This window comes from Pleurodeles waltl, chromosome 5, assembly GCF_031143425.1.
Source record: "Pleurodeles waltl isolate 20211129_DDA chromosome 5, aPleWal1.hap1.20221129, whole genome shotgun sequence".
Classification (NCBI taxonomy): domain Eukaryota; kingdom Metazoa; phylum Chordata; class Amphibia; order Caudata; family Salamandridae; genus Pleurodeles; species Pleurodeles waltl.
This window is the reverse complement of record NC_090444.1, coordinates 1,820,272,849-1,820,298,314: the sequence shown is the minus strand read 5'-3', so window position 1 is coordinate 1,820,298,314 and position 25,466 is coordinate 1,820,272,849.

Sequence of the window (25,466 nt, the reverse complement as noted above, 5' to 3'; positions counted from 1 at the left end):
GGCTATCTATCTTCTAAAACATCAGCTGTCAACCACAGCCACTGCAGGATAGATACAGAAACAAAACACTTGCCAGGACAGTGGGCAAAGCCACGCACTGCTTAGGAAATGCTGTTAGAATGTTGTCTGATTTCTCAGAGGTATGCTTGCCACTTTTGCTGCAAGTGAAATCCAAAGTTTAAGCTCAGCCCACAAGATAGTGGTATGGCCCACTGCAGCGCCCTTTTTAGGTCTGACTTAGAGACAGCATCAGCTGTCTCACCAGAGTCATTATTTCAAAAAATGCCATCAATACCAACACATAAGTTCATACACAGATAGAATGGTCTTCATCCATTGGTCTGTTAATCTGTCATTTACATTTTGTTTTGGTCCTTTATAGTACAGAGCACGGGGCAATGGGTCAGACCACTTCAGGCATTGGCTTTCCTCACTGTGAGTGACAAAATATTGCCTCTCCACATCCTCCTGCAAAACAGTTCTTCTGTGGGCTCCCAGCTATTCCATTTGTTAGTTTCAGAGTCATTTAAAAATCCTTGCCTGCTAGTGGTTAGTCATGACTCTTTATCCCTCCTTCTTCTGTGTGGGGGCAGGGACCAACTACTGTATAATTAAGCTTTGTCCTGTTTATCTGGTCTGTAAGAGACTTTTTTTTTTACTTTGTTTCCTGCCCCTGTCCAACGAAGCTTCCCTTTTCATTTGCAGAGCATTCCTTCTCTGAGCTTAGCTGTAAACAAGGCTATAAATCAGGCTGTGATCTTGGTCACATTTGGTCTTCGTGGGCTCTCTGCACCCTCTCTCAGCTGTCTGGCTCTTGCCCTTCCTTGGCTTGGATTTTCTTTACCAAATGTGACTGCCTGTGTGCTGAGAGCAAGGGCAGAGGATTGCTTGTAATTGCTTATAGCCTAAGCACCCAGCTCTACCAGGGCTCCTCAGTCCTTAGAGACAGTGCCCATTTCTGCTCCATACTGGAATCCCTCTTGCAGCTCCATCAGTGCACCTGAGTTCACAGTCTCCAAGCCTTCAGCTGTGCCAGTGACAGGAACCTCACACATGCTTTCTGCCGGAGGACCTCAGTTCTTGCAGTCGGTACACTCTTCTGCTCCAGTACTGAGACCTCAGGCGCAGCTCGATCAGTGCACCTCAGTTCACACACTTCAAGCCCTTAGTGATGCCAGTGCCAGGAACCCCACACGCTATCTGCTCGAGCACCTCAGTTTTGGCAGTTAGTACACTCTGCTGTTCTATGACTAGGAGCTCGGGCACAGCTCCATCAGTGCACCTCAGTTCACACACTCCAAGCCCCTTTGTCGTGCCAGTGCCAGGGACCCCACACGTTGTCTGCTACAGTACCTCAGTTCTTACAGTCTGTATACACTGCTGTTAAAGTACTGGGACCTCGGGCCCAGCTCCATCAATGCACCTCAGTTCACACACTCCAGGCCCTCAGCCATGCCCGTGCCAGAACCCCACACACAGTCTGCCAGAGCACCTCAGTTCTTTCAGTCCGTACATACTATTGTTCCAGTACTGGGACCTCGGGCGCAGCTCCATCAATGCACCTCAGTTCACACACCCTAAGCCCCTCAGCTGTGCCCGGCCAGAAACTCACACACACTGTCTGCCAGAGCACTTCAGTTCTTACAGTCAGTACACACTGCTGTTGCAGTAGTGGGACCTCAGGCGCAGCTCCATCAGTGCACCTCAGTTTACACACTCCAAGCCCTCAGCCATGCACGTGCCAGAACCCCACATACAGTCTGCAAGAGCACCTCAGTTCTTACAGTCCGTACATACTATTGTTCCAGTACTGGGACCTCGTGCGCAGCTCAATCAGTGCACCTCAGTTCTACTCCGGCGAGGTCATTTCCTTTCCTATACTGGTGCCCAGCTCACATACAGTTCCACTACAGCAGCTCAATTCTAATATTCAGTCCCACTGCCAAGCCAATACTGGACCCAAAAGAGCAAAACACAGCTCAGCCAGTGCACCTCAAGTCTAACATCCAACACCACTTGTTAGAGGACGGTTCTGACCATCAGGACTGCCCTGATTTTTCGATTTTTTACCACCTGGTTTTTGACTGTTTACTGTGAGGACGCCTCCTATGAGGTGACTCCCGCACAATAAACACATGGTAAAATGGACTGCACGTGTTTACCGCTGGTGTCGCCGTGCTAAGGAAAGGCTGCTGTGGCGCAGCAAGGCAGGAGGCCCCGGGCAGGTTACATGTGAACATGTGTGCGCATGGATGTGCACCCATGTGAGAGCTGTGAGAGGAGGATTCCGAGTGTGCGCAGCCCTAGAACTGCGCTTAGGTAGTCCAGATGCAGGAGGAACTATGCAGAGTGGATGGTGACCTGGAGTAGGTCTCATGAGAGGGGTGTATACATGTAAGGGAGAGTCAGTGTGCTTACTGTCTTTTCACTGTAGGGACACCCAGTTCAATGCCAATGTCAGGGTGCTTAAGATATTTGCATTGGGAGGGATACTCCATTGAATGTCAATGGGAACGGAGGGCCTAGGGTGCAACTCTAGTTCTCTGGGGTCCACCGAGACCAGAGTCACACCAAAGTATACTGTAACCTGTAAGAAAATAATGATGCAGTAGGTTACAAGCGCATAGTTGTACAACTTATGGGTCATCCAGGGATGTCATCTTTCTCTGCCTCAGCTCAGGATTAGGGCCAATTACTGCTCTGTCCAGTTGCTGGAGCAGGGCCTTGCATCAATCAGCCAGCTATCATTCCGTGCCAGGAGCAGGCTGGAGAGGCCCTGCGAGGAATGTCAGGTAGGAGGGGCTGAGACTTTCAGAGCACATGTGGCAACTAACTCCTGGAGGATGCCATCTTGAGCTATCCCAGAAGACTGTGCAAGAAGGAGGGGACGGGGGCAAGGAAGTGATGTGGCACATCTGGATAGGCCACAGGTGCAGACCTGCTGGACACTTCCGCCCCCACTTAAAAGGTCCTGCACAGGGGAGAGCTCTCTCTCTTGGCTGTGCTTCACTGCTGGATACTGGGACTGCAGACGGGCGTCATGGACAACTGGAAGGAAGAACCTCCTGACTGCCCTTGGGGCAGGGACTCTGCCCCTGAAGGATCCCAGGCCAGCGAGGCGAATGCCAGGGCCAGGCAAGCTAGCCCCCTTACTCCCCCAGAGGACTAGTTGGGGGAAGGACTGGGCTAGCGCAAGGAGAGCGCGCAGCCCAGAAGGAAAAGAGGGAACCCAGAGGAAAGATTGGTGCAGGAATCAGTGGAGCTGGCTCCCTGATGATCTGGGACCCTTCCAGGCCAGGAGGCCTAGGGAGAGTGCTCCTGGTGGCAAGGGCTTGTCACCAGGAGCGGAACGACACAAGAATGAAGAAAATCGGCCCTTGGGGGCCCGAGATATCACGGGACAAAGAATGGCGACCTTTGACCTTTGAGAAAGCAGCTACGAATCGCGTGGAGCTCCGCAACTGCTTGCGACTGTGCCCCCAGGGTGGGCCAGGGCCTGGGGGCTGCCCAGGAGAAAGAGGAGCAAGGGGGGTGCCGTCGCACTCCCCCTCACAGAATAGAAAGGGACCCCGGACCCCATCCCGGGGCCCCGTGAAGCCTGGTCCTGTGTTCGATGTTGAAAGGGTGGGCGCCGTCGCACACCCCCTGCCGCTGTGGAAAGGGGACCCCGGACCCCATCCCGGGGCCCCCAGCGGCGAAGACCAGCCGGGGAGCGCCGTCGCGCTCCCCGTAAAGATGGTTAAAAAGGGGGCCCCGGACCCCATCCCGGGGCCCCGAGAAGAGGCAGGAGTGGGGGTGCGCCGGCGCGCACCCCCAGCCGAAGAGAAGTCGGGGAGTGCTGTCGCGCTCCCCGTGAATGTGGCCATCAGGGCCCCGGACCCCATCCTGGGGCCCGAACAGAAAAGAGCCTGGGGCCCCGAGAAGAGGAGGACTCCGGGGAGCGCCATCGCGCTCCATGTTACAAGGAGGAGGGGCCCGGACCCCATCCCGGGGCCCCGATGACACGAGGAGGAAGGGGGAGTGCCGCTGCACTCCCCCATGTGGCCCGAGCGGCCGCCCCGAGTCTGCCCGCTGGAGCAGGCAGACTCAAAGTCAGCAGGCTGGTTCCCGCGGCAGCACCCGGAGGTGCTGGCCGTGCGGGGAGCCGGCGGGGGCGGCCAGGGGTGGTCTCCCTGAGCCGCCCCCCAATGAGGGATCCGCTTTTTGGTGAGGGGGTGTTCGGGTGGGACCGGCACCCCCAAAATCAAAAGGAAAAGCAGAAAAGAAAAGGAATCGCGGCTCTCCCCTCGCAGCGGGAGAGCCGCTAATCATTTATGCAGCCGCCCCAGCATGCTTTGTGGGGCAAGGGCTGCTTATTAAGCCCCTAAAATGCCTGTGGTGGTCCCAGGGAGATGGGGGCCACCACCAACGGAGAACTGTGAGACAGGGGGAGCTGCAGGAGCAGTGCAGCCTCCCCACAACATCTGTTGGTGTCCCCACCCTAGGTAGGGGGGGACCCCTGAGAGATAACCCCTCAAGGGGTGAAGGACTTTTGAAGCACAAGTGTCAGTGAACTTTTGTTCCTGGTTGTTCAAGAGTGCCTACTATAGGTGTAGGTTGGTATGACCCCATGTATTCTACTGTTAATTCATGGTTAAGTAGGAGTAATCTAAAAGTAATCCTGATGGTTATAATGCTAGAATTTGGTCTCTTATGTTTCCTGACTATGCTAATTTGAATAATGATACTGACAGTCATCTCTTGGCAAGATGAAAGTATTTAATCACAACTGTAGGTGTCATCATTGCACTGTAGTGTTGAATACTGTCAAAATGTTCAAATGTTGCAAGGGGGGCACTGGGATTGTTTTGCCATGTGGATTGTTGGATAATATTCTCTGAAAGATTACATACTGTTGGTCCAGAGTGATTTTATCACTTTGTATATATTTGTAGATTGTTGCATAGTATTGAGTAGTGTGTGTGAATAATAAATGTACTTTTACTTTATCAAAAGAAAAAGCACAGACTGGACAATCATTTATTAAGAGTCATGCTTGTGTGCTTGTGAATGGGGATTACTAGCCCACACCACCTCCCTTGAGTAAGCCTTGGACTGCTCTGCAACGCTACCCTATGAGAGTCAAGCGCTACAATGGGGTGTTTGGTTCCCAGTGGCGGTCGTGTGCGGACTCGTTACTTGTGCAGGCCACACAACTAATGACCCACCTTCCAACACCACTGTTGAAGGGAACTACCACAGCTCCTCCAGAATGCATCAATTCTAACATTCAGTGCACATTTCTTCTCAGGACTCCTTGCTTCTGTGCTTCAGAGGCAATGCCACTCCCAGGCTGGGCCCCACTCGCATCTTCACCAGGGCACCTACAGGCTAACACTCGGCAAAAATGGCATGACAATACTAGGTGCCACACATAGTTCCATTAACATACCTCACTTCTGACCTCGTGTGCCCGTTACTTTTCCAGTACTACAGGGCACATACAACTCTGTCAGTGCACCTCAACCCTAACCTGCAGCACCCCATTATTCCAATACCAGGAATTACACGGCGCTCCGTTTCTCATTCCTCAACCGCTGCCTTTCTGTTATTCCAGCACTGGGCCTGGACACAGCTCTGTCTATACCCCCAATCCTGATCTTAAGCGCCCCAATATTACTGTATTGGGGTTCACATACAACTCTGCTAATGCACCTCCTGCTGTTCTGCAGTGCCCCCTGCTGTTCCACACTCTGACTTCTGTTTGAGGACATGGGGAGCCAATTAAATCTATTCTTAGCTGCCATCTTTATTTGGGAGGGTCTGTTTCACCTATCTCACTCCGTTCTTTCCTTTACTGTGTTTACTCTCAATGTTTTCTTTCTCCCCCACTTTTCTCTTTCCAGCTCTTAAAATCCACACAATAACAGTTTTGCTCTCTTTCAACTGTTTATTTCTACTCCTCTTTTTTTTTTTATTTCCCTCTCCTCCTGTTACCTCCTTTCAAACTTGCAAAAACGTGGTTATTTCTTTCCTTGTTTCATTCCTCTCTTTTGTCTTCATCAGACGTTAATTCTTTCACAATTTTGTTTCTCTTCCCTTCATTCTTTCTTTATCTTTTTTTATTTGCTCTTTCATTTGACTTGGTATCCGTCCTTTCACTTTTCTTTGTAGATCTTTCTTCCTTCCTTTCTGTGGTGTTTTTCTTATCTTTATCTGTTGTAGGAAAGTACCATCTTGCCTGGCATGTTACCCCCATATTTCACTGTATATATGTTGTTTTAGTGTATGTGTCACCAGGGCCCCAGTGCTCATAAGTGTGCCCTGTATGTGTTCCCTGTGTGATGACTAACTGTCTCACTGAGGCTCTACTAACCAGAACCTCAGTGGTTATGCTCTCTCTGCTTTCCAAATTGTCACTAACAGGCTACTGACCAATTTCACCAATTCACATTGGCATACTGGAACACCCTTATAATTCCCTAGTATATGGTACTGAGGTACCCAGGGTATTGGGGTTCCAGGAGATCCCTATGGGCTGCAGCATTTCTTTTGCCACCCATTGGGAGATCCGACTATTCCTACACAGGCCTGCCAGTGCAGCCTGAGTGAAATAACGTCCACGTTATTTCACAGCCATTTACCACTGCACTTAAGTAACTTATAAGTCACCTATATGTCTAACCTCCACCTAGTGAAGGTTGGGTGCAAAGTTACTTAGTGTGTGGGCACCCTGGCACTAGCCAAGGTGCCCCCACATTGTTCAGGGCAAATTCCCCGGACTTTGTGAGTGCGGGGACACCATTACATGCGTGCACTATACATAGGTCACTACCTATTTATAGCGTCACAATGGTAACTCTGAACATGGCCATTGTGACATGTCTAAGATCATGGAATTGTCACCCCAATGCCATTCTGGCATTGGGGTGACAATTCCATGATACCCTGGGTCTCTAGCACAGAATCCGGGTACTGCCAAACTGCCTTTCCGGGGTCTCCACTGCAGCTGCTGCTGCTGCCAACCCCTCAGACAGGTTTCTACCCTGGCCCAGGAAGGCAGAACAAAGGATTTCCTCTGAGAGAGGGTGTGACACCCTCTCCCTTTGGAAGTAGGTGTGATGGCTGGGGAGGAGTAGCCTCCCCCAGCCTCTGGAAATGCTTTGATGGGCAAGATGCTGCCCATCTCTGCATAAGCCAGTCTACACCGGTTTAGAGATCCCCCAGCCCTGCTCTGGCGCGAAACTGGCAAAGGAAAGGGGAGTGACCACCCCCCTGACCTGCACCTCCCAGGGGAGGTGCCCAGAGCTCTTCCAGTGTGCCCCAGACCTCTGCCATCTTGGAAACAGAGGTGTTGCTGGCACACTGGACTACTTCTGATAGGCTCTTACCTTTCTTACTAGCCAATCCTCCTTCCTAGGTAGCCAAACCTCTTTTTCTGGCTATTTAGGGTCTCTGCTTTGGGGAATTCTTCAGATACCGAATGCAAGACCTCACCAGAGTTCCTCTGCATCTCCCTCTTCACCTTCTGCCAAAGGATTAACCGCTGACTGCTCAGGACGCCTGCAAAACCACAACAAAGTAGCAAAGACGACTACTGCAACCTTGTATCGCTTCATCCTGCCGGCTTTCTCACCTGTTTCCTGGTGGTGCATGCTCTGGGGGTAGCCTGCCTCCTTCTTGCACCAGGAGCTCTAAATAAATCTCCCGTGGGTCGACAGAATCTTCCCCCTGCAACCGCAGGCAACAAAAGACTGCATCACCGGTCCTCTGGGTCCCCTCTCAGCATGACGAGCGTGGTCCCTGGAACTCAGCAACTCTGTCCAAGTGACTCCCACAGTCCAGTGACTCTTCAATCCACGTTTGGTGGAGGTAAGTCCTTGCCTCCCCACGCTAGACTACATTGCTGGGTACCGCGTGATTTGCAGCTGCTCCGGCTCCTGTGCACTCTTCCAGGATTTCCTTCATGCACAGCCAAGCCTGGGTCCCCGACACTCTAACCTGCAGTGCACAACCTTCTGCGTTGTCCTCTGGCTTCGTGGGACTCCCTTTTGTGAGTTTGGGTGGACTCCGGTTCACTCCTCTTCTAAGTGCCTGTTCCGGTACTTTTGTGGGTGCTGCCTGCTTCTGTGAGGGCTCACTGACTTGCTGGGTGCCCCCTCTGTCTCCTCATCAAAGTGGCGACATCCTGGTCCCTCCTGGGCCACAGCAGCATCCAAAATCCCTAACCGCGACCCTTGCAGCTAGCAAGGCTTGTTTGCGGTCTTTCTGCGTGGGAACACCTCTTCAAGCTTCTTCACGACGTGGGACATCCATCCTCCAAAGGGGAAGTTCCTAGTCCTCTTCGTTCTTGCAATACACCAAGCTTCCTCCATCTGGTGTCAGCTTCCTTGCACCCTCAGCTGGCATTTCCTGGGCTCCTGCCCACTCTCGACACTGTCGTGACTCTTGGACTTGGTCCCCTTGTCTTACAGGTACTCAGGTCCGGAAATCCACTGTTGTTGCATTGCTGGTGTTGGTTTTCCTTGCAGAATCCCCCTATCACGACTTCTGTGCTCTCTGGGGGTTGTATGTGCACTTTACACCTACCTTACAGGGTCTTGGGGTGGGCTATTTTTCTAACCCTCACTGTTTTCTTACAGTCCCAGCGACCCTCGACAAGCTCACATAGGTTTGGGGTCCATTCGTGGTTCGCATTCCACTTTTGGAGTATATGGTTTGTGTTGCCCCTATACCTATGTGCTCCTATTGCAATCTATTGTAACTTTACACTGCTTGCATTACTTCCTTTTGCTATTACTGCATATTTTTGGTATTGTTTACATATATCTAGTGTATATTTGGCATCCTCATACTGAGGGTACTCACTGAGATACTTTTGGCATATTGTCATAAAAATAAAGTACCTTTATTTTTAGTATATCTGTGTATTGTGTTTTCTTATGATATTGTGCATATGACACCAGTGGTATAGTAGGAGCTTTGCATGTCTCCTAGTTCAGCCTAAGCTGTTCTGCTATAGCTACCTTCTATCAGCCTAAGCTGCTAGAAACACCTCTTCTACACTAATAAGGTATAACTGGACCTGGCACAAGGTGTAAGTACCTCTGGTACCCACTACAAGCCAGGCCAGCCTCCTACATTGGTTGTGCAGCGGTGGGATAAGTACTTGTAACTACTTACCACTTTGTCATTTTGTACTTTTCATAAGAGAAAAATATACAAAACAAGTTCAGTGTATGTACACCTAACCAAAAAGTTTTGCTTTTCTTCTCTTACACTTTCTGCTAAGTGCTGAAAAGTACTCCTAAACTTTCTAAAAGTTTTAAAAAGTTTGAAAAAGTTTTTTTTCCTGTTCTTTAAAAAGTCCTGAAACTTTTTCTCTCTTCTCACTGTCTCTAAACCTTCTTCTATCATGTCTGATGTAGGAACTTCTCTTATAATGGTCAATACTACTTATGACAATCTTAACTTTAAGAGCCTAAGGAGTCTCTGCATTGATAGAGGTTTAGTGGTAGGAAAGAACCCTGCAAGAGAATTTCTGTTTAACATGCTCATTGAGAATGATAAGTCCCTAGGTGGCACTTCATCTGAGAAGTTAGTAGATAGCTCACACTCTGACACAGGGGAGATCCTTGAGGGAGGTGTACAGGGTTCTCGTCCAAATCTGCCCCTTAGCAGACCACCTAGCAATGTTGGTAGCAATAGGAGCTCCCATCATAGTAGGGATGCTTTTGTTCCTCAAGGCCAGGTTGTTAGAGTGCAAACTGTTAGGGACAGGTCTCCCTCTGTTAATTCCAATATATCTTCTGTTTCCAAGCATTCCCAACCCACCCACCCTGAAGACAACATGTTAGAAAGGGAACTCAAAAAGTTGAGAGTAGAAGAGACCAGGCTGAAGCTTAAACAGCAACAGTTGGCTCTAGACAGGGAATCCCCAGACCTGGAGAAGGAGAGACAGAGATTGGGATTTGGACCCCATGGTGGCAGCAGCAGTATTCCTGATAGTAATCCTGTGAGAGAGCATGATTCCAGGAATCTGCACAAGATAGTTCCCCCTTACAAGGAGGGGGATGACATTAACAAGTGGTTTGCTGCACTTGAGAGGGCCTGTATGGTACAGGGGGTCCCTCAAAGGCAGACGGCTGCAATTCTATGGCTATCTTTCTATGGAAAGGGTAGGGACAGGCTCCTTACTGTTAGAGAAAGTGATGCCAATAATTTTGCAGTTTTGAAAGATGCACTCTTGGATGGATTTGGCTTAACCACTGAACAATACAGGATTAAGTTCAGAGACACCAGAAAAGAGTCCTCACAAGACTGGATAGACTTTGTTGACTGTTCAGTGAAGGCCTTGGAGGGGTGGTTACATGGCAGTAAAGTTTCTGACTATGAAAGCCTGTATAATCTTATTCTGAGAGAGCATATTCTGAATAACTGTGTGTCTGACTTGTTACACCAATATCTAGTGGACTCAGATCTGACCTCTCCCCAAGAATTGGGAAAGAAGGCAGACAAGTGCGTCAGAACAAGAGAGAACAGAAAAGTTCATACAGGGGGTGACAAGGATGGCAAGAAGAAGGATGGTAAGTCTTCTGACAAGAGTGGGGACAAATCTAAAAATGAGTCTTCATCAGGCCCACAAAAACACTCTGGTGGGGGTGGTGGGTCCAAATCCTCTTCAAATAAAATCGAAAAGCCTTGGTGTTATTTATGTAAAGTAAAAGGCCATTGGACAACTGATGCCAGTTGTCCAAAGAAAAACACCAAACCTCCCACTACCACAACCCCTACTGCAACTTCTAGTGCCCCTAGTAATAGCAGTGGTGGTGGGAGCAAACCTACTAATAGCCAATCCAAGGGAGTAGCTGGGCTCACTTTTGGTAATTTAGTTGGGGTTGGTCTTGTTAGGGAGACCACAGAGGCTGTGCTAGTCTCTGAAGGTGCCATTGATTTGGCCACCTTGGTTGCTTGTCCCCTTAATATGGATAAGTACAAGCAACTTCCCCTAATCAATGGTGTTGAGGTTCAGGCCTACAGGGACACAGGTGCCAGTGTTACCATGGTGATAGAGAAACTGATAGACCCTGAACAACACCTACTTGGTCACCAGTACCAAGTGACAGACGCTCATAACAACACTCTTAGCCACCCCATGGCTGTTGTGAATCTCAACTGGGGGGGGGGGGGGGTTACTGGTCCAAAGAAAGTTGTGGTTGCCTCTGATTTACCTGTAGACTGTCTACTAGGAAATGATTTAGAGACATCAGCTTGGGCAGAAGTGGAGTTGGAGGCTCATGCAGCAATGCTGGGCATTCCTGGGCATATTTTTGCTTTGACAAGGGCTCAGGCCAAAAAGCAAAAAGGACAGGGTGACTTGGATCCTGGAACAATGGACCAAGTGCTCCCTAAAGGTAGGGGTAGCAAGGGTAAATCCCTACCCACTATCCCTCCCTCTACAGATGATTCTCCTTCTGAGGAAGAAGAATTTCCTCCCTGTGCAGAACCTTCACCAGATGAGCTGGCAGCAGACACTGCTGAGCTTTTGGGTGGAAGGGGGCCTGCCAGGGAAGAGGTCAGTGTGGCACAGCAATCCTGTCCCACATTAGAGGGTCTCAGACAGCAAGCTGTCAAGCAGCAAAATGGGGATGTCAGTGACTCACATAGAGTTTACTGGGAGGACAACCTCTTGTACACAGAGGCAAGGGACCCAAAACCTGGAGCAGCCAGGAGATTGGTCATTCCCCTGCAGTACATAAAGTTCCTCCTAACTCTGGCACATGACATTCTTTTGGCTGGGCATTTGGGCCAGATTAAAACATGGGAAAGGCTTGTCCCCCTGTTTAACTGGCCTAGGATGTCAGAGGACACAAAAGATTTTTGTAAGTCTTGCGTGACCTGCCAAGCCAGTGGCAAGACTGGTGGCACTCCAAAGGCTCCCCTTATTCCACTACCTGTGGTTGGGGTTCCCTTTGAAGGGGTAGGGGTTGACATAGTTGGCCCCCTTGACCCTCCTACTGCTTCAGGCAATAGGTTTATCTTGGTGGTAGTAGACCATGCCACAAGATATTCTGAAGCTATTCCTCTAAGGACCACTACAGCACCTGCAGTGGCAAAAGCCCTCCTGGGAATCTTTTCCAGGGTGGGTTTTCCAAAAGAGGTTGTATCAGACAGGGGTAGCAACTTTATGTCTCCATACTTAAAGGCTATGTGGAAGGAATGTGGTGTAACATACAAATTCACCACACCTTATCATCCACAAACAAATGGACTGGTAGAGAGGTTTAATAAAACTCTCAAAGGAATGATAATGGGACTCCCTGAAAAACTCAGGAGGAGATGGGATGTCCTCTTACCTTGCCTCCTTTTTGCTTACAGGGAGGTACCCCAGAAAGGAGTGGGCTTCAGCCCCTTTGAACTCCTATTTGGGCACCCTGTAAGAGGTCCTCTAACACTTGTGAAGGAGGGTTGGGAACAACCTTTAAAAGCTCCTAAACAGGATATAGTGGACTATGTACTTGGCCTAAGATCCAGAATGGCCGAGTACATGAAAAAGGCCAGTAAAAACCTTCAGGCCAGCCAAGAGCTCCAAAAGCAATGGCATGACCAGAAGGCTGTTCTGATTCAGTACCAACCAGGACAGAAGGTGTGGGTATTGGAGCCTGTGGCCCCAAGAGAACTCCAAGACAAATGGAGTGGACCCCATCTCATTGTTGAAAAGAAGGGGGAGGTCACCTACTTAGTTGACCTAGGCACTGCCAGGAGTCCCCTTAGGGTGATTCTTGTCAACCGCCTAAAACCCTACTATGACAGGGCTGATCTCACCCTGCTCATGGCAACAGATGAGGGGCAGGAAGAAGAGAGTGACCCTCTCCCTGATCTCTTTTCCTCCACAGAAGAGGATGCTCTAGTGGAAGGAGTCGTTTTGGCAGATTGTCTTACTGCAGAGCAGAAAGACAACTGCATAAATCTCCTAGGTCAGTTTTCTGAACTCTTTTCAACTGTGCCAGGCACCACATCTTGGTGTGAACACACAATTGATACTGGAGACAGCATGCCTGTCAAGAGTAAAATCTATAGGCAGCCTGACCATGTCAGGGACTGCATAAAGCAAGAAGTTCAGAAAATGCTTGACTTAGGAGTGGTTGAACATTCTGAAAGCTCATGGGCCTCTCCTGTGGTGCTTGTACCAAAGCCTCACTCAAAAGATGGAAAAAGGGAGATGAGGTTTTGTGTAGATTACAGAGGTCTCAACCAGGTAACAAAAACTGATGCTCACCCTATACCCAGGGCAGATGAGCTGATAGATACACTGGCATCTGCCAAGTTTCTAAGCACCTTTGATTTGACTGCAGGGTATTGGCAGATCAAATTATCAGAGGATGCTAAAGCAAAAACTGCATTTTCTACTATTGGAGGGCACTACCAATTCACATTAATGCCCTTTGGTTTGAAAAATGCACCTGCCACTTTTCAGAGGTTGGTGAATACAGTCCTGCTAGGGTTGGAGGTTTTTAGTGCAGCATATCTGGACGATATAGCTGTCTTTAGCTCCACCTGGGATGATCACCTGGTCCACCTCTGGAAAGTTTTGGAGGCCCTGCAAAAGGCAGGCCTCACTATCGAGGCTTCAAAGTGCCAGATAGGGCAGGGGAAGGTGGTTTATCTGGGACACCTGGTAGGTGGAGAACAGATTGCACCACTTCAGGGGAAAATTCAGACAATCATAGATTCAGTTTCCCCTACAACACAGACCCAGGTGAGAGCCTTCCTATGACTCACTGGGTATTACAGGAGATTCATTAAAAACTATGGCTCCATTGCAGCCCCACTTAATGATCTCACTAGCAAGAAGATGCCTAAAAAGGTATTGTGGACAGCTAGCTGTCAGAAAACGGTTGAGGAGCTCAAACAGGCCATGTGCACTGCACCTGTCCTAAAAAGCCCATGTTACTCCAAGAAATTCATTGTTCAAACTGATGCATCTGAATTAGGGGTAGGGGCAGTCTTATCACAACTCAATTCTGAGGGCCAGGATCAACCTGTTGCTTTTATCAGCAGGAGGTTGACCCCTAGAGAAAAGCGTTGGTCTGCCATAGAGAGGGAGGCCTTTGCTGTGGTCTGGGCACTGAAGAAGTTGAGGCCATACCTGTTTGGCACTCACTTCATTGTTCAGACAAATCACAAACCTCTACTTTGGCTAAAACAAATGAAAGGTGAAAACCCTAAATTGTTGAGGTGGTCCATATCTCTACAGGGAATGTACTAAACAGTGGAACATAGACCAGGGAGTACCCACTCCAATGCAGATGGACTCTCCAGATATTTCCACTTAGACAATGAAGACTCATCAGGTCACGGCTAGTCTTATTGTCCTTCGTTTTGGGGGGGTTGTGTAGGAAAGTACCATCTTGCCTGGCATGTTACCCCCATATTTCACTGTATATATGTTGTTTTAGTGTATGTGTCACTGGGACCCTGCCAGGCAGGGCCCCTGTGCTCATAAGTGTGCCCTGTATGTGTTCCCTGTGTGATGACTAACTGTCTCACTGAGGCTCTGCTAACCAGAACCTCAGTGGTTATGCTCTCTCTGCTTTCCAAACCGTCACTAACAGGCTAGTGACCAATTTCACCAATTCACATTGGCATACTGGAACACCCTTATGATTCCCTAGTATATGGTACTGAGGTACCCAGGGTACTGGGGTTCCAGGAGATCCCTATGGGCTGCAGCGTTTCTTTTGCCACCCATAGCAAGATCTGACTATTCTTACACAGGCCTGCCACTGCAGCCTGAGTGAAATAACGTCCACGTTATTTCACAGCCATTTACCACTGCACTTAAGTAACTTATAAGTCACCTATATGTCTAACCTCCACCTAGTGAAGGTTGGGTGCAAAGTTACTTAGTGTGTGGGCACCCTGGACCTGGCCAAGGTGCCCCCACATTGTTCAGGGCAAATTCCCCGGACTTTGTGAGTGCGGGGACGCCATTACACACGTGCACTATACATAGGTCACTACCTATGTATAGCGTCACAATGGTAACTCCGAACACGTCCATGTATCATGTCTAAGATCATGGAATTGGGGAGACAATTCCATGATCCCCCAGGTCTCTAGCACAGAACCCGGGTTCTGCCAAACTGCCTTTCCGGGGTCTCCACTGCAGCTGCTGCTGCTGTCAACCCCTCAGACAGGTTTCTGCCCTCCTGGGGTCCAGGCAGCCCTGGCCCAGGAAGGCAGAACAAAGGATTTCCTCTGAGAGAGGGTGTGACACCCTCTCCCTTTGGAAATAGGTGTGATGGCTGGGGAGGAGTAGCCTCCCCCAGCCTCTGGAAATGCTTTGATGAGCACAGATGCTGCCCAACTCTGCATAAGCCAGTCTACACCGGTTTAGGGATCCCCCAGCCCTGCTCTGGTGCAAAACTGGCAAAGGAAAGGGGAGTGACCACCCCCCTGACCTGCACCTCCCAGGGGAGGTGCCCAGAGCTCCTCCAGTGTGCCCCAGACCTCTGCCATCTTGGAAACAGAGGTGTTTCTGGCACACTGGACTGCTCTGAGTGGCCAGTGCCAGCAGGTGACGTCAAAGACTCCTTCTGATAGACTCTTACCTTTCTTACTAGCCTATCCTCCTTCCTAGGTAGCCAAACCTCCTTTTCTGGCTATTTAGGGTCTCTGCTTTGGGGAATTCTTCAGATACCGAATGCAAGAGTTCACCAGAGTTCCTCTGCATCTCCCTCTTCACCTTCTGCCAAAGGATTGACCGCTGACTGCTCAGGACGCCTGCAAAACCGCAACAAAGTAGCAAAGACGACTACTGCAACCTTGTATCGCTTCATCCTGCCGGCTTTCTCGCCTGTTTCCTGGTGGTGCATGCTCTGGGGGTAGCCTGCCTCCTTCTTGCACCAGGAGCTCTGAATAAATCTCCCGTGGGTCGACGGAATCTTCCCCCTGCAACCGCAGGCAACAAAAGACTGCATCACCGGTCCTCTGGGTCCCCTCTCAGCACGACCAGCATGGTCCCTGGAACTCAGCAACTCTGTCCAAGTGACTCCCACAGTCCAGTGACTCTTCAGTCCAAGTTTGGTGGAGGTAAGTCCTTGCCTCCCCACGCTAGACTGCATTGATGGGTACCGTGTGATTTGCAGCTGCTCCGGCTCCTGTGCACTCTTCCAGGATTTCCTTTGTGCACAGCCAAGCCTGGGTCCCCGACACTCTAACCTGCAGTACACAACCTTCTGAGTTGGGACTCCCTTTTGTGACTTTGGGTGGACTCCGGTTCACTCCTCTTCTAAGTGCCTATTCCGGTACTTCTGCGGGTGCTGCCTGCTTCTGTGAGGGCTCCCTGATTTGCTGGGCGCCCCCTCTGTCTCCTCATCCAAGAGGCGACATCCTGGTCCCTCCTGGGCCACAGCAGAATCCAAAAACCTTAACCGCAACCCTTGCAGCTAGCAAGGCTTGTTTGCGGTCTTTCTGCGTGGGAACACAAGCTTCTTCACTACGTGGGACATCCATCCTCCAAAGGAGAAGTTCCTAGTCCTCTTCGTTCTTGAAATACACCAAGCTTCTTCCATCCGGTGGCAGCTTCCTTGCACCCTCAGCTGGCATTTCCTGGGCTCCTGCCCACTCTCGACACTGTTGCGACTCTTGGACTTGATCCCCTTGTCTTACAGGTACTCAGGTCCGGAATTCCACTGTTGTTGCATTGCTGGTGTTGGTTTTCCTTGCAGAATCCCCCTATCACGACTTCTGTGCTCTCTGGGGGTTGTAGGTGCACTTTACACCTATGTTACAGGGTCTTGGGGTGGGCTATTTTTCTAACCCTCACTGTTTTCTTACAGTCCCAGCGACCCTCTACAAGCTCACATAGGTTTGGGGTCCATTCGTGGTTCGCATTCCACTTTTGGAGTATATGGTTTGTGTTGCCCCTATACCTATGTGCTCCTATTGCAATGTATTGTAACTTTACACTGCTTGCATTACTTCCTTTTGCTATTACTGCATATTTTTGGTATTGTGTACATATATTGTGTGTATATTTGGCATCCTCATACTGAGGGTACTCACTGAGATACTTTTGGCATATTGTCATAAAAATAAAGTACCTTTATTTTTAGTATATCTGTGTATTGTGTTTTCTTATGATATTGTGCATATGACACCAGTGGTATAGTAGGAGCTTTGCATGTCTCCTAGTTCAGCCTAAGCTGCTCTGCTATAGCTACCTTCTATCAGCCTAAGCTGCTAGAAACACCTCTTCTACACTAATAAGGGATAACTGGACCTGGCACAAGGTGTAAGTACCTCTGGTACCCACTACAAGCCAGGCCAGCCTCCTACATCTGTCAATTCTCGTTTTACTATAAATCCCTCTTTTTCCCGTCTGTGGAAGCCACAAGTTACTTGTCAGGACCTGAAGTGTCAAAGTGGTTTTCCCATTTTGTGTCTGTAGAAAATGTCTGTACACATATGCCCTGGTTCTTTCACTGCTTGTTATGGCAGGAAAAGACAAAATTATGAGGCAGAGTTGACCAATTTATGTGGCAAGAAAAGTCCAGTTATGAACTTACAAATCCAATAGCTCTAACTCAAGAAAATGCGAGACCTATTGCATTGCAAATGCTTGTTTGGTTCTGCCAGTGTTGCTCCCTACACGCTGCTACCAGCTGCTCACCTCGGATCTCTTGCACTATCTCTTGGTCTCCAAGATAGCAGGCGCATGCTGTCTTTACATATTGAGGGGCTTGTTGGCACCACTTTTTAACAAGCAGCAGCTGTAGCACAGTGGTTACTCTTTTACATTGCAAATGCCATTCTGTTGTCAATCTATGCTCCAGTCCCAGTAGACGAGGCATGTGTTTTTGTTCCATAATTGACCAGACATTTTTTACAACGTTAAAGGGCTTTTCATTTTGCAATCATTTAATTCCTTAGGAAGATTGTGCTATTTTTAGAAGTGCCTAATTAAAACAAGCATTTGCAATGCAGTGGGTCTCACATTTATGCGAGTTAGAGCTATTAGCGTTATAAACTCCTAACTGGATTTTTCTTGCCACATAAACTGAAAAGTAAAACAGTTTCACATAAGTGAGACGACGGCCGCCATGAGCGCAAAGCAAACGCACAAAAGGAAACAGAAGTTTGCTCACAGTGAAACGTATTGGCAAAAGTGCAATTATCTATGTAACCGGGAAAAGTGCAAATATCCATGTAACATGGTTGATGTCATGCAAAGCGCTTGACTACTGCCAAGCGAGATCGCGCTGCCAACGAAATAAAGAGAAAAGGTAACCCACAAACCATATGGAAAACATGGAGCCTCGGATGTTTTCAGTAGTTGGCTGGTGCTCTCGAGGCGGACTGAACACTGGAAAAGGCATGACGTATGCATGCCTTTCACTAATTAAATCAAGCTAATTTTCAAAGGCAAGCCCAAGTACCAACCAAACTGATGGGCTTGACATGGGCGTGGTTAAAAGCCCAGAGAGATTACACCAGGTACAGAGCGCTTTGCGCTCGACCCTAAAAAACATAAAAAACACAAATCATTCACAGGACACGCAGCTATATAGAACACTGAGATCCACCCCTTCCTGTTTCACAGTTTCAGCAGTAAATGATTGTCAGGACTTCCTTTAGAAAACTACTTGTGTAGCTCAATGGTTGGTGATTTGTCTAGCAAATACTACTCAGGTACCATTTACTGTTCAAATCCCATTACCAAGCATGTTTATTTTGTGTGTAATCTAGTTCAGTTGCAACATACAACAAGTAAAGGCAAGTGTGCCTTGCTATTTATATTGTGTATAGTGCCTGTTAACCTTGTTGAAAAGCTTGTTGAATATGAAGGATCTTGTGTTGCATTTTTATTTATTTGCACAATATATTTAAACTGCAATAAATAGAAAGGAAACTGATAGCAATCAGTTGTATTTTTAAATGACATTAATTAGGCATGCATTTGCTGGATTTAGTGCGTTTTGTATAGTTTAATCCTGCAAATTTTGCAATGGAGTATAAAAAGAGTAGAGGAAGAGTGTTGGTGTTAGTAGAAATGTGTTAGTTTTTTTTACAATTGTTTTAGATATTTTTCACAATAGGTTTGAATGTTTGCAATTATAATATTTGTTTATTTAGACAACAAAATATTGTCTAAATGTAGAAATGCCAACAACATTGATAGTGATAAATTTTTAAACATTTTATATTACACATTCATAGAAATATCCCAGGCTCATTCATAACTTAGACTTAGTAAATCCATTACAAAAACCAAAAGCATCAATATTTGTTTTAAGTTCATTCATAACTTAAATTTAGTAAATCCATTACAATAATCAAAAGCATCACTATATGTGTTAATGTTAAACCTAAAAAACAGCATAACATGAACTGTAGGCACACATTTACTAGAGTTTACTCAGGCGCTTGTGCAATGAATCCCAACGCGAAACAGTCTCAATTTTCTTACTATTTTGAAGGCCTACATGCGCAGCGCTATGTTCGGCTGCGCTGTGTGAGCGTCTGCACTAACTGTAATAAATGTAGGTCTTAAAGCTCTTGCTGTAAAATTTCGACAGCATAAAATTAGATGGGCAACTACCTTGAAATGTTACCAATAGCTGATGGTGATAGATCTGTAGTTTGCTGTGTTTGGTACTGAGGCACAGTGGCTGTTGGACTGTTCGTAAAGTGTTTGGCTTGGTGCCTGTTGGTTTATAAGGTGAATATTAGTTTGTATCATGATGTAGAAGGTTGAGATGGGAGCAGTATGTGTGGGTTGAGTTAGTTTAATTTCAGAGTTTAACAATTTCCAGGTTACAAAGACTGTTTCAAGACTTTTTTTAATGTACCTTGTCACTCTCTCACAAAACCTTCACCTCGGTGCAGGTTGCAGATACATGCACTGCAGAGGGAGTTTAGGTATGGCAGGGTAGATATGGTATGTGTGGTTGGTAGGGAGGGCCTGGTGGGTTAGCTCTAGTAGTATCGGTATTTAGGGGAAGTAGTTAAGAAGGCAAGTACTGTAGGTTTGGTAGGTATGGTATTGTTTGATAGATTAGGTATGGTACGGTATGATACGGTATGGTATGGTATGTGTGGTATGTTATGGTATATTATGGTATATGGTATGGTATGTTATGGTATGTCATGGTATGGTATGGTACAGTATGGTATGGTATGTTTTGGTATGGTGTGGTGTAGTATGGTATGGTGTGGTATGGTATGGTATGTTATGGTATGGTACGGTACGGTACGTTATGGTATGGTATGGTACGGTATGTTATGTTATGGTGTGGTATGGTATGTTGAGGTGTGGTGTGGTATGGTATGTTATGGTGTGGTGTGGTATGGTATGTTGTGGTGTGGTGTGGTATGGTATGTTATGGTGTGGTGTGGTATGGTATGTTGTGGTGTGGTGTGGTGTGGTATGGTATGTTATGTTGTGGTATGGTATGGTATGTTATGGCATGGTGTGGTATGTTATGTTATTGTGTGGTGTGGTGTGGTGTGGTATGGTATGTTATGGTATGTTATGTTGTGGTGTGGTATGGCATGCTATGGTATGTTATGATGTGATGTGCTATGGTATGTTATGGTGTGGTGGGGTATGGTACAGTATGTTATGGTATGGTGTGGTGTGATGTGGTGTGGTGTGGTATGTTATGGTATGGTGTGGTGTGGTGTGTTGTTGTATGGTATGGTATGGTATGTTATGGTATGGTATGTTAAGTTGTGGTGTGGTGTGGTATGGTATGTTATGGTGTGGTGTGGTATGGCATGATATGTTATGGTGTGGTACGGTATGGTATATTATGTTATGTTATGGTATGGTGTGGTGTGGTATGGTATGTTATGTCATGGTGTGGTATATTACGGTATGGTACGGTACGGTGTGGCACGTCAGGTTTGCTGAGTTAGGTATAACAGAAGATATTACATTTTAGCCTAATATTTAAATGCTTGTGCTATTAAAGCATCCCCCATACTCCTCTCATACAAATCATAGCCCTGTTAAGAAAAGGCGTCAATAGGCCCAGATATTAACAAGGAAACAGTTTGCTTATAGATGACTGGCTCTATTACATTTGGTGCTGGAATCCACAGCATGAAATCTGAAAAATCCAGTCATGCAGGAGAAGACAAAGAATGGTTTATTAGTTGAAGTTTATATAAATGATGTTCCTTACTCATAAATACCAAAAACTGGCAAAGCCAATTGGCATGCCCTTGGAAAGCTTTTACGATGGTTAATTTCCGTGTGTACATGCATTTGAATTACTGTATCCTGACTACACATAAGGATGAGTGAAACATATAAAGGATAAAGATTGGAAATTAAAAAGCATTGGAAAAGGATTGGCACTTCTTTTAATTGGATCTGCACATGTGGTCACTCCTAATGCTGTCATTGTAAGAGGGCCAATGGCTGAAGCGGGCTGACCTATTACCCCAGCTCTATGCTCCAATGAGCAGAAGCAAAATGTGAATGGCAGATGAACAAGCCAATACATGAAGAAGGCTGATCCAAGGTCCTCTATGTACATTTACATGCAATTTCATTTATATTTATTTTTATTGCAAGAGATTGGAAACAGCTAAAGCTGCCTCTTGGCCAGGGCACAGGAAGGTCACTTTGCTGATCAGAGCGCATTAGCAGAGTTGTGTTGTACCCTCAAAGAAGACTGTTATGCAAAGGAGTCAGAAGCGGAAGTTTGTGCTGTAAGTTGTAATCTTCAAAGACACACACAGGACAAATATTGCATGGTAGACAAGGGTGGCTAACGGCCAGTATTTCTGTTTCTGTTGTAGCTTTAAAAAAAACAGCATGTGCGTGCGCATCTTTTATATGCAAACCAAAAAAAGTCCAATAAGATGTGCGCATGACAGCAGAGTAAAAGGAGTGATTGTGAAGGCTACTAGTGCACAGTAGTGTCTTTACAGCACCCCAAGACATCCACTCACTTGCTGTCTGACGTCTTGTAGTTTCATTATTGCTTGCACCATGGCCTGCAGAGGATTTGGCGTTGTTTGGCTAGTTGGGGTGGTGGGGGGCGGCTTTGTTTGGGGGTTCACCTTCTGTATGCAGCTCCACCCATATGAAGGAGGCCCGTGAGCTGAGAAGAAGGAGAGGGGAGAGGGATTCCTGCAGATGGTTGATTGGAAGTCCTGGAATGGAGTAGCACGAACAAAAGTTGCGGTACAGCATCTTAGCAAATAGCTAAGTCCAGCTTCATCCCCACCTTGAACAAAAGAGAACAATAAGCAGGGGAAGCCCTGCAACAATATGCACTAGACTTGATTTGGCGTAGGACGTATACAGTGCAGAGTGCAGACGGGCTGTAAGTAGCCCCCAGAGATACCTGCAGTCCTGCCCAAGAGCCGGAGTAGACGTTGAGAACACTCCCGCGCCGGTAATGAGGGAGGGAAATAAAACTAAGGGCCCCATTTTTGTTTTACTCTGCAGTGGCGCAGTGTGCCAGCCCATATTTACAAAGCCACGCAAAGCCACCTTGTGTGGTTTTTCAGGGCCTTGCAAATATGGACCACTTTAATGCATAGCACTGCGTGAAAAGGACGTTCAATTAGTGTCGCTGTGGGTGTTCCCATGCAACAGCCATGCAACAGCCATGGAGCCTGACAGAATCTGACGCATTCCCAGATTTACAAGTCTGGGAATGCGTCAGATTCCTGTGCCACCTAATGGGTGGCGTAAGAGTGACTCAACGGAGAGATATATCTTTATTTCTCCTCGTTGTTTTCTCTTTCTATGTGTGCTGCATTCTGCAACACATATAGAAAGAGGAAACCACCTTGCATGATTGTTTTTGTGCAGTAAGGTGTCCCTTTGTGCACAAAAACAATCAGTCCCACACCGCAGGTGGCAATGGTACCTGCACTGACGAATGGCAGCAATTGGTGCTCCAGGGCAGGGAGAAAGGATACAAATGCACCATATCTTGAATATACTTGCATTTCTGTCCTTGCCCAGTGGTGCAGGGCGGAACAGCAAGGCATCTGCTGCGCCGCCCTGCGCCACGGGCCTTGAACATGAAGCCCTTAGTATCACAAAGTAAGTACTAAACTCACTGGATGACTGTGAACTAAGGGAACTGAGGAAGGAGAAACACAACAAAGGTGAGAGGAGGAGAGGCAAAATGCAAACTGTAGCGTATGCTCAGGAGTCAAAACAATTGCTGTTGCCAAACGCCTGCTTAAACTCTTGGTAAATCTTGATATTAGCACTAAGGGGCATATTTATACTTTCTTTGCGCTTAATTTGTGTCATTTTCTAATGCAAATTCAGCGCAAACTTAAATCCATATTAATATTTTGACGTTAGACCCATCTAGCATCAAAATATTGGAGTTAAAGGCATTTTTGGGATGTGTGAAACCACCTTGCGTCAATGAGATGCAAGGTAAGCGTTGCCGCCCAAAAAATGACTCAAAGCCCCTAGATCCTTATTGATCCTCCTATGCAAAAAAGGTGCAAGGGGGGAGGCGGGCCTAAACAATGGCGCTAAGCCTCCTCAGCTCCATTATTTAACGCCTGGGTCAGGGCAGGCTTTAGGGGAACTGTGGACCCATTTGCATGGTCAAACACCATGGAAAGAGCCCACAGGTGCCCACCCCAAACCCCAGGAACACCCCCCCACACACCAGAAGGACACCACAGGATGGGGGATCCCATCCCAGGTAAGTAGGGTAAGTAGAGGTAAGTACTTTAAAAAACATTTTAAAGTGCCAAAAAGTGTGTTTGCACAGTTTTGCGTCAAAAAGTATAAATATGGGCATTAGTCTATTTCCTGGAACTATTGCTCAAGATGTGTGGCTGATGTAGCACAGCAGAGCTATCTTGCCCTGGAAGTAAGTATATTTTCTATTGTCCTGTGCTTTGCCTATCTCATGTTTGATGTCACCGGATTCTTTTCTGGTCTACTGCATCTAGTGACCTGACAAGTCTGTAGCCAGAGGTAAAATTGTAAACACTTTCATCTGGGAGAGACATATGAAAATAAAGAGGGAGCATATTAATTATGCAGGGTCTGAAGAGAAGGTATTGCTGTGTAAAGGATATGGTCCCATGCGGACAGTGATCACAGCAGTAAAGAACCACATTGTAGAAGGTTTCCGTCGCTGTGCATGCCTTGCTGCATCACTCTTGCGGTGCTCTGAAAGCCATTCATGGTAGTTGAAAGGTTGAAGAGCAGTGGAGCATGGAGGACAGTGTGGCAGAAGACAAGTCGCACGCTACTCCATGTGGAATATCTAAAAGTTAAATTAGCATCAGGTGGTCACGTAAAAATCAAAACACAAATCAGTCCCTCTTCTGAGTCCATAGGGAGCTCCGCCACAGGTAACTGCGTGTACACGCTGCATAGTCTGGTGTGGTGTTTGGTAGAGGTCATAGTGACAGCGTCGAGATAGGGATGGAGGGTGATCAATCAATCAGTCCATTTGTACAGCGCTTCTAATCACCCGCAAGAGTATCCAGGCGTGATGGAGCTGCTCATGCCACGCTGCAGCCCAGGGAGCACACAGGAAACCACAGCTTTGGTGAGAAGGCACTGTTTGTGGTAGAGATGTCTCACCACTCGTCTCACGCCCCTGCTGCTGTCACGCTCCCAGTCACTGATATAGTTGAGTCATGGATATCTCTACATAACGCAGGATCCATGAGGGTGTGTGACGTCCACATGGCCTTGAGATCTCTGTAGGACCTTCTCAGCCCTCTCTGGATCCCACTCCCTCAGAAGGAGTCCATCACCTCGCTACCCTCCCGAAGGCCTCAGGCTCCTCCAGCCTTCTCCGTCTGCACCACTGTGATCTAAGCAGCAGCAATGCAAATATTCAAGATCACCACGAACAAGCAGTAGTAACAAAGTTATCGTTGGTGAATTCCACATCTGTACTGTGTTTTTACTCAACGTAAATCATAAATTACCATCAAAGAAGATCAGTTACTGTTCAATCCTCCTTTTTTTTAGGTATTGGACTGGAGTATGTTCCAGGGGATCCCACACCCTTCCAAAGCAGAAGCATAAAATAGAAAAAATCATAAAGTGACTTACGTAAAAAAACACACGATAAAGGCTAAAGCGCAGCATCTCTAACAGCTTTGTATTTTGGGATATATTTCATGTGAATCTGAAAAATTGGTTTTGCTGCTCTCAACCCCGCTTCCGACTGTCATACTGTGCCATATGTATTTAAAGGGCATGATTCCTTACCATTCTGCAACCTGAACCCCCATCACCAGGAAATGTGGTAAAGCCTTCAAAGATATACAAATTGAATGTTCCCAAGACATGTTATTTTATATTTTAGAAGCCCGACATTATGTTCTGTATTTTAGAGGTCTGGACATGTTATTTTACATTTTAGAAGCCCCGACATTATGTTCTGTATTTTAGAGGTCTGGAAATGTTATTTTGTATGTTAGAAGCCCCGACATTATGTTTCGTATTTTAGAAGTCTGGA